The sequence below is a fragment of the Plectropomus leopardus genome, chromosome 19, assembly GCF_026936395.1.
Source record: "Plectropomus leopardus strain MGB_pleo_1.0 chromosome 19, ASM2693639v1, whole genome shotgun sequence".
Classification (NCBI taxonomy): Eukaryota; Metazoa; Chordata; class Actinopteri; order Perciformes; family Serranidae; genus Plectropomus; species Plectropomus leopardus.
The window spans coordinates 18,864,118-18,873,771 of record NC_142194.1 but is presented as its reverse complement, the minus strand read 5'-3'; the positions used below and the strand labels follow the sequence as shown (position 1 = coordinate 18,873,771).

General features: G+C 38.9%; 1 long non-coding RNA gene across 1 annotated transcript in view; it reads left to right on the top strand.

The window, feature by feature from the left end:
• LOC148186343 (uncharacterized) overlaps window positions 1-9,654 on the top strand; it is a 60,912-nt gene that overhangs the window by 22,361 nt on the left and 28,897 nt on the right. The gene's annotated exons all lie outside the window — the stretch shown is intronic.

Sequence of the window (9,654 nt, the reverse complement as noted above, 5' to 3'; positions counted from 1 at the left end):
CTCTTTCTCTTGTTCTCTCTCTCGCTCCCTCCCTCCCTCCCTCCCTCCCACATCATGGCACTACCAGTTGACAGCAACTTGATGCACAGACATATCATTCAGAAAACACAAGCAGACAATCCACCATTGTATTTGATCAGATGTTAATCAGAAGTAAATGGAAGCAACATTGTGAAGATAAAAGGCTTTCACAATGACTTCCCACATAAAATTAACAGCTCAGAGTTTGCGGCCATTTTTAGTCCATCTGCTGTGCCTTTACTCAGAGATGAGTCTTGTTATTCCACCAGTTACCTTCAAAGAAAATAGCTGATTAATGTGAGATTGTTCATTTAGAATAGACTACATTCGCCTGGCCTTTGTAGCATCAGGTAAGAATATTAATTGCTGCACAGCTGAGACGTGACCGGGGCAAATCTTAATCTTCTTTTTGACTTGTCTGCTACCATAATGAAATATTGTATGGGTGCTGTGCATGCAGAGTGTGTATCAGTACTTCATACTGCTGGGTGCTGTGTCTCAGTGCAGAGTGATGCCTTTCACACTTGTCACCGAAGACTAATCAACAACATTTGACCTGAGGATATATGTGAGTGCTCGTGTGCATGTGTGTTTGACAATATGGCAGTCTCGCCACACCAAGACTCCTGTGTCAGACGAATTGAAAGTGAAGTATGCCAATCACTCTATTGGTCAGCTATCGTATTTCATCATATTCTGTAATACTGTTCTTCATATTAAGTCTTCTAGGAAAACACTCATTGCTTTTATATGGACATGAATAACCAGTGGTGAAAGAAGTATTCAGATCCTTTTCTTTCGTAAAAGTACTAATACCACACTGTAAAAACACTTTGTTGCAAGTTCAGTTGCTGCATTGAAAATTTTATTTAAGTAAAAGTAAGTAAATATATTCAGGAAAACATACTTAAAGTATTACAAGTAAAAAAATAAAAAATAAATAAAAACTCAAAATAATTAGGAAAAAAGCATCCAAAAAACCTCACACTATAAATAAACCATAGACTTCAAAATCTCAAAATTATTTAGAATTACTACAAAACTCAATATTTTTAAAAAATAGAAAAAGACTTAAATATCTATCAAAATAGTTCGCAATCAATTTTCTGTCAATGAGCTGATCAATTAATAAACTTGTCATTGCAGCTGTAGTTGTATAAATTGTTAGGTAATTTAATTCATAATGTATTTTTAAGCCCATCTTTTATTTTCGATGCAAAAAATCTTAATCTGTAAAGTAACTGTAGTGTTCAGATAATTAGTGTGAAGTAAAAAGTACAATATTTCCATCTGAGATGTAGTGGAGGAAAAGTTTAAAGTATCATGAAAAGAAAATACTTAAGTAAAGTTAGGATTACCTCAAATTTGTACTTAAGTACAGTACTTGAGTAATTGAACTTAGTTGCGTTCCACCACTGTGAATAACCCCTTCATTATCACTTTTTATGTGTTTGAACATCTGTGATCATGTGAACACTTTATCCCAAATAGAATTATAACCAGGATAAGCCTCATAAGCAAGCTATTCATGTCCGTGAATCATACTGACTGTTAACTACAAGGAAGAGTTGTTTTCAGTGTTAACACAAGACTATTGTGTTAATGTGACACTAAGCCTGCACTGTCAGAAAAACTCTTCGGTGTCCCTGGTTTTTGCCTTTCGTTGTTTATTGAGAGCAAGCTGTAGTTTTTTTTCTGCATTGCTACCACTGTTGAGTACATTACTGTTACCACTGACAGCTTCAAAGTGTGACATTATCCTCAGAGCCGAGTGTCTACTTCCCTTTTCTCACATCTTTTCAGTGAGGCAGTCATCAGTCAAATGCTAAAAGAGATGACAATTAGTAAGGGGAGGGTGGATGTTGGGGGGGGGGGTTGAAAGAGTGAGAAGTTTCTAAATACAGCCATACTGGCTCAGCCCCAGCTTTATCACTAATGATTCATCAGTGCAGGAACCCTCTCTCTCTCTTTTTTTTTTCTCTTTCTCTCTCTGTGCTCCTATTCTTTCTCCCTCGCAGCCTCTGATTTCAGACTTCTGAGGGTGATTTGCAATAGCCTGTGTGTGATCATCACCAGGCTATTGTGTTTGGCCCGAGGACGTCAACTAATGGAGCTCAAAGCGTCCTTTTAAAGCGCCTCTCGGTCTGTGTCGGCAACAGGTACCGTGCCTGTTCCTGCATAATGTAAGGCTTTGACGCTGTGGCACTGCAAGCCTGGAGAACAGTAGATCACAAGGTTCACACATCCAGACTATAAACCTTGTTATGTAACTGCACCATAATCATAGGTGGCAGCTCACATATCGTTTGCACGTGCGTGTGTCTAAATGAGAGGGTTTTGCCTCCCAGTGAGATAGCTAAGTGGGATTCACTGCCGCTTCCATGGCTACAGGTGTAACACATTTTCACTATTTTCAGACCAGTAAGAACTGGTTGAAATGAAGCAAAGAGAGACAAAAGGAGGAGGGAGGCTGTTGGTCAGCTAAAGGCTTTGGCAATACCAAGGCCATTGTAAACATGACTCATCAGAGAGAGACAGTGTAAAAAATGGAAATGAAAAGCAGTTAAAGAAGTAATGTGTGGATTCAATCTTTAATCTTGAAATCAGAATTTTATCTTGCTTGACTGGGTCAGTTTTGAATTGTTGTAGGCTCACATACATCTGGTTGGTGCTCAACTTGCTTTGCTTGGGGGCCTCTTGCAAAATAACAGGAGGCCAGGGGCCAGTTGCTGCAGCCCCATACATGGTTTTTGGATGGATATTTCAAGGATTTTAGGGTATTTTATTGCATTTCAAGGGATTTCTAGGACTGTTGCTAGAATTATAGGAGATTTTAGGACATTAGGGGCTTGACCTCTGTCAGGGGGTTCGGGGGATCCTTCGCTGTTACTTTTTTGCTAAACAAGCTTTATTTTGAAGCTGTTTTATGCATTCTACTACCTTATGTATAGTAAAAGTACAAAAACAATTACCAGTTTGAATCAGGTTATTTTTTAATGTGAATTAGAAAATGGTTGGAGGGCCACCCAGCACCTTTTTACCATTTTTCATTTGCCCAGTCAGCCAAGTGGGTCAGAAGTCTACTTGCTCTAAGTCCATTTTTACTTGCCCCTGTACAAGTTGTTTTATTATTTATTATCCTTTATTAAATAACTACCAAGACTGAAGTTAACTGTCATGTTATGACATTTTTTGGAACTTGAAAAACAAAACAGTTTTATTCACCTTACTTTCAAACTTTTGGCAAACTGCATATGACATAGTTGGAGATTTTGCCCAGATCCTCTAATGCTATCCAACAAAACTGCTGCTCCCGGGATAATTGAAATGCTCGCTTGCGCTTTAGCTCATAAAATTTGTCTTTTTCCACATTTTCTTGTGAGTGCCTGATTGTTATTGTGCATATGCAGCTGTCAACAGAGATGGAGGGAGCGAGATGGCTTACTCCTTAGCTACTTCCTTTATCAGCTGTGCAGAAAACATGTTTAATTCTTCATACCATTGGCTTGATCAGGCAAAAGAGCTGTTAGAGTTACCAGTGTGATGTGGCATTTTACTTGCCCCAGGCAACTAGCCAATCCTTATCGTTGAGTCATATATGGAGCTGGGCTTGATTGGCTCCACTCATCATTTCGGAAAACTCTTGTAATCCAGCCATTTTACGGCAATGTGAATTGAAATGCCTCCATGCAGTCCAGTGCTGTTACTCCCCTGTGAGGAAAGATAATTTAAAAAGACTAATGATGATTGTCGATTTGCAGAAACATCACAAAGGAAATTAATCAGTCCTTAGCCATGGTGTAACTAAAGGAAAATCAGAAATATAGACTTAAACGCGACGATTCATATACAGAATGTGAAAGTGTCACACTGAGGTCATAAACAGCAGCTGAGCAGAGAACGTAAAGCAAGAGTAGAAATCTCTCCGCTCCTGCCAGTGGAATACTGCAAGGTGTAATTTGCATTAATCATAAAGGCCCTAAGAATAAACTTTTCACAATCTTTCTGGTGATAGTGATTGTGGCATTTCATCTTTTACAATAACGGTTGCCAAAGGCGGACACGACATGGGAGCTGTATTGACGTATTGCTGCTGACAGCTCGATCTCTCTCCATCATAATCAGGAATATCATCTAAAGGATTTTGACACACAAAGGGAAATACATATAAAATATATTAGTTGTGTTCGTATATGTGATGCCCAAGGTAAATGAAATCAGCATGTGCATTTTCCTAATTTCGGTGCAAATTAATTTAGGGAGCTTTTTGAAGTGATTGGATTTGGCTTTTGAAAATTAACAAACCTTCCTCTGCCTTTTACCTCTCCTCTTAACAAGTCATTTTGTCCCCATTAATGTGTCTTTATATTGTGTGGAAGCCCAGAAGAGCACTGAACATCCCTCCCTTCCTCCCTCCCTGCTTGGCTTGTCACTAAGCACCCCAATTACATTATTCTCTGAGACTCCTGTCTGATGCAGCTATTTCAGGCATTGGAGCCATTCCTGTTCATTTCATTTTTGCAACTTCATTTCTTGTCAGCAGGGATTAGGAATGTGATATTACTGTACTCACACTGGCTGGAATAGCTGTGAAAAGGCCTTCTTGTTCTTAGGGCCCAGCTGGCTGTTGTTTAGCGGGCGTTGTTGGAGTGCATGTGTGTTTGGGGGGGTTGATTCACTGTTGGACAGTGCGGAAATAACATCTTACACAAACTCGACACAGTAGTTTGGTTCAATAAAAACTTCTGTTTTCGCATTTAGAGTTGATTGTTTTCATATCAGTGATGCAGTGCCACATTAAGTGGTTTTATGTAGAACATGATACTGAGTGGCAACCTCTGACAGCAATGTCCATAGCAGGTTCCGGTTTTGCATATTAAACGAAGTGTGTGTTTATTAGAAATAATCTGAAACAAAAAGTAAAAGGTAATCATGTACACATGTTGTTTGTGATCACATACTATCGTATTGTCGCTGTATTCTGCTGATGTAGTTTCACATCTGTCCATCCTGGCAGAGCGATCCCTTCTCAGTTGCTCTTCATGAGGTGAGGGTCCCAGGACAGAGGGATTTCGTATGTTGTAAAGCCCCCTGAGGCCAATTATGATTTGTGACACTGGACTTTAAAGATTGAATTAAAATTATCTATACAGCACTTTGTTTTTCCTTTGGGTATGGAATATGCTGTATAAATAGATGTGCCTTGCCATTGCCTTACATACGCTTCAATTCACAGCATGATCAAAAAGTGAGGACTGACAGGGATTAGAAACACATTTGTGGGTCCAGATTATTGCAAAGCGCCCTAAAACATACAAAAAAATCCTTGCATATATTTTCACACAGGTACGTGTTTACAAATTAATAATTAAAAACAAGTATATGAGTGAAGTGGATGCCCTTCAATTTTTGGTCTTGTGTTTGTCTGTGATATACACCATCTTCATTTGACAAACATGCTTTTGTTAAACCCAGGACAATTTCACCAGCGTGGACATTAAAATGAAGAATTCAGCCCTCTGTGGATTGTCTTGAATAACAGGCTCAGGATTTCTAGAAAAAGACATTGCTGTTGAGTTTTCAAAATTTTTTTTTTTTTTTTTGGCATTTGACCACCACAAGCCGAGTGCCATCTAGTTCCATTATGTTCGAGTACATTTACAGCTGATATCTCCAACACAACAACTCACACTAAAACAATCTAGACTGATAAATAGCACTATGGTAAAAGGAATATGATGATTTTGAATTGATTTTGGGGTTTAATGTCCCTTTAAGATCAATGCAAAACTATTGAGTGTTTTGCTTACTCCCTGTCATAAGACACTCAGAAAGTAATATAAAAAATAGAAAAATAATCCCTTTTCAAGTTTATTTCCCAAACCCACAGCTGATTACCAGCCAAGTTTGATACTGTCAAGAATTAAAAATAACACCATAAGACGTTCCACAGCACCAGCTTCACTATCATAGTCACAGGGGCGATGACTGCATGTGAGAGCAGAGACCGTTAATGCTTTTACATAATGACTCCTACAGCTGCACTTAACATCTCTCTTTCTTTCTGCCTCGCTCTGGGTGGCTGGTGCTACTTTGAGTCCAGGAAAGGGACAATGCTGGAGGTCTGATATGATGACCATCCTAACTACCCTTAATAACACCACTCTTACCGTACACTCTCGTTGACCATCCACTTCCTACACTTATGCAGTGTATCCTCCAGTCTGCTATGATTTAGGTAATTGACTAACCAAGAAATAACAGGCAGTTTCTGTGATTGGCTCCTAGGTGTTCATATAGGTTTTACATCACAACAGTTAACAGCTTAGCCACTGCTCTAAATTAATGATCAGATTACCAGTTAGGAACCAGAGCAGTGATTCTTAACTCACGTGTAAAATCAATGAATTTAAACAAAGTTTTTTTTTCTTATGTAATTGGACATTACATAAGTGTAATAATGTACTGAAGGTGTCCAGAAAAGTACTTCTCAATCACTTCTTGTTATGCGTTATCACCTACTTATTTAGTTATTTGATAAAAGCTGCAATGTGCATTTGTTTTCATTTGCATGCTGGAATGATGACAAAGAACATGTGGGTGTTTATCTTCAATACAACAAAAAAAATACATAATTGGTAATTATGCATGTTTAGATATGATTATCATCTTAAATCAGTCTTTTGTTTTCTTATATAGCATTACTACTTATTTTACTTAATACTTAAAGGTTTTTCTGAATCATTCAGGTTTTTAAATCACCTGATGAATGTTAGATAGGAGAATGTTTCCATACACGCTGAAACCCTTTATATACTTTTCACCTCGCCCGAAACATGTATCCTTGCTTTTCAGAAGAGTTTCATTACCTAATGAGCTGTGCGGTGCGATGCTGGGGGTGGCAGTTGGGTGTCTATGCTTCACCATGTCCTCACCTTAACAGCGTGCCGAGAAAAGCTCCTGTCTGCTTTTCCACTGATACCCTGGGGGTTAGAAAATTAATCGGCTCAGGATCCAGTGTCCTCACAGCCACATCTCCCTCCGCTGACCCTGACCTCTGCCTCTGTCCAAGCGACAGACCATCCCTGTAGTGATCAAACACTCTCGTCTCCCTTCACCATTTGTGGACGTACGTTCAGCCAGTACAGTTTTGCACAAGCAAAATATTGTAGGATTGCAGAAAAGAAACTTTACTTGTAATTGAGCACTTGTACATTGTGGCATTGCTACATCTACTTAACTTACCTGAGTACATCTTTTGATTCTGCCCTTTACCAGCACCAGCAATAACAAGTTATAAAAACACAGATCTTGCTTTATGAATTGCAGCTACAAACAGGAATTTATTTGTCATTTGTAAAAGAAACCATTGCTCATGGAACACATGATGTGGAGAGCTGCCTGTAATTATCTCTTCATTGTGTTTAAACCACTTAAGTGCAAAGCAAGATTTTTTTTTCCTCATCAATTAATTGTAGGATTTGAACTAATCTGGTACCAATATCTATGAACAGATATCTGCATATAATGCTAATAAGGTTTACAAAGTGCTTTGACGAAAAAAAAAAGCAAAGCCGAGGCAATAAACCCCAGAGTTAATAAAACAATTCAAGTTAGTCAATAATGCTGAACAAAGGCCAGGCAAGAGTTAAGGCAGAATTAAACAGGAGATTTGAGGTGGAAACATGTTAGAAAAATATGGTTACAAAATAAAGGTAGAAGACGTAGAACATTCATAATAATGATAATAATGATAAAAATAAGCAGGATCAAGGCAGAATAAAAAGATAAGTGAAAAGATAAATAAGAAGCTAAAATCAAAAGACAAAATAAAAACATTAAAAGACAAATTATAAGACAAATTAAAAGACAACATCACGTAAAAGCAAGTCTGTATTTGTGTGACAACATTGTGATGGCTGGTTACTGGTATTTTGCCAGATGTTTATATGTTTGTCTGTCTGTGGACAGATTTTGTCAATGTGACAGTGCAAGATGTAGTCACAAAACTTGGCAGGTCTGTCATTGAGATCAAAATGGAGGTTGAATTCAGAGATGGGTGGTGTCCAAGGAGTCAGAAGTAGGAAGGGTAAAAAGGTTTGGTTGGAGTATGTCTATTGCAAGATGGTCTCTAGTTTCTATTTTTAGTCCGAGCAGTAATGGCCATGCTTGTTTGAGCAGGTGTGTTGGGCAGAACACAATCTAGGAACCATTTTGCTTTCGTATGACAATAATTGAGCTTTTTATCAAATCATTTCTGCTTGTAGAGATAATAGAGTGTGGCTAAAGATAAAGTCTTGGCCTGGATATCCATTTGCAACACTGGAAGCCTCAAAACAATGGCCAGTGCCCCAGAGACTTTTCGCCTTTAGACACAGGTTGAGCAGGTACTTATATTTAGCAACACAAAACCCTCAATATTTGTTGGGAAAATAGTTTTAAAGTCACATTGGGCTTCAACACAGTGCTACAACTAAATGAGGTAATGTTTGGATGGAGAGATGGCCGCTTACCTGATCCTCCTCCTGTCGTTTCTCCTCACTCATGTGTGACACTGTCTTGGCAAGTTCATTATAACAGATGTTGTCACTCATGACACAAATTGAACCTGTCTGCTGAACATATTATTCATTCAGGCGCTCTCGGACTCTCTGTTTCCATGGCTGATATTTTTAGAGCTGGTTTCACACAGCAAGAAAAAAAATAAACCAACCTAGCACCCAGCTCATTTATTTTCTGGAGGCACAACCACCTGTATAGAGGACTTCTTGTCAGTCATCCTGTAAAAGACTAAGTTATCATTATGAATAAGGCCTTGTCCATCATTAGAACAAAGAAAATGGATGAATGGACATGTAGTCCTAATTAAACTGGTTTATACTCTTAAGTTAGAAAAATCCCCTGCATTTCTCGAAATTAGCTCACTTTAAGTGGCAGAACGAGGACAGGGAGAGCAGTTGAGAGTCAGCAGGCAAACTGCGATTTCATCAGAGCTACAGTATGTGTTTCCTCGTTTCTCTGTCCTCTAACCTTGATGGTTCAACTGTAATGCCATTGGATAGTTTCTTTGGATCCCTCATAGTTAGCCCCAACACCAGTCCCACTGGTCAAAGTGTTGGGACGTTAGACAAAATTGCGTGAAACCAGGCCAAGAACCAGGTCACATGTTGTCATGTAGCACAGACAGGTGAGACTAAAGACGACAAGGTTATACTACTTTCTTATTGTTTATGTCTCATTGTCTACTGCATAAACACAAGGTTGATATAAGACTACATGTGTTGTCCTTAAGCATCAATATAGAATATTTCATGTACTTGTTCTCAGATTTGTCTGTGTAGGTGTGTGGTTTTGAACTTGTCTCCTTGTTCTGAGCGTCTTTCATGTTTGCATGTACGTGCGCTCAGGAGAGAGTGTACACTGAGCTATTTGTAGCAGGTCTGGCTCCCTGGGAACCCATCCTCCATCTGTCAGTTCCACACAGCAGAGCCCAGCGCAGCCCTGATTTCACCCAGAATTTACCAGCGGCTGACCCTTTTTCTCAGTGGCATCATAGACCCCATTATTTCGAAGCATCACTCTCTACTTTCTCACTCACACTGTGTGCTATTCTCTCTCCTTCTCGAAGTTTCT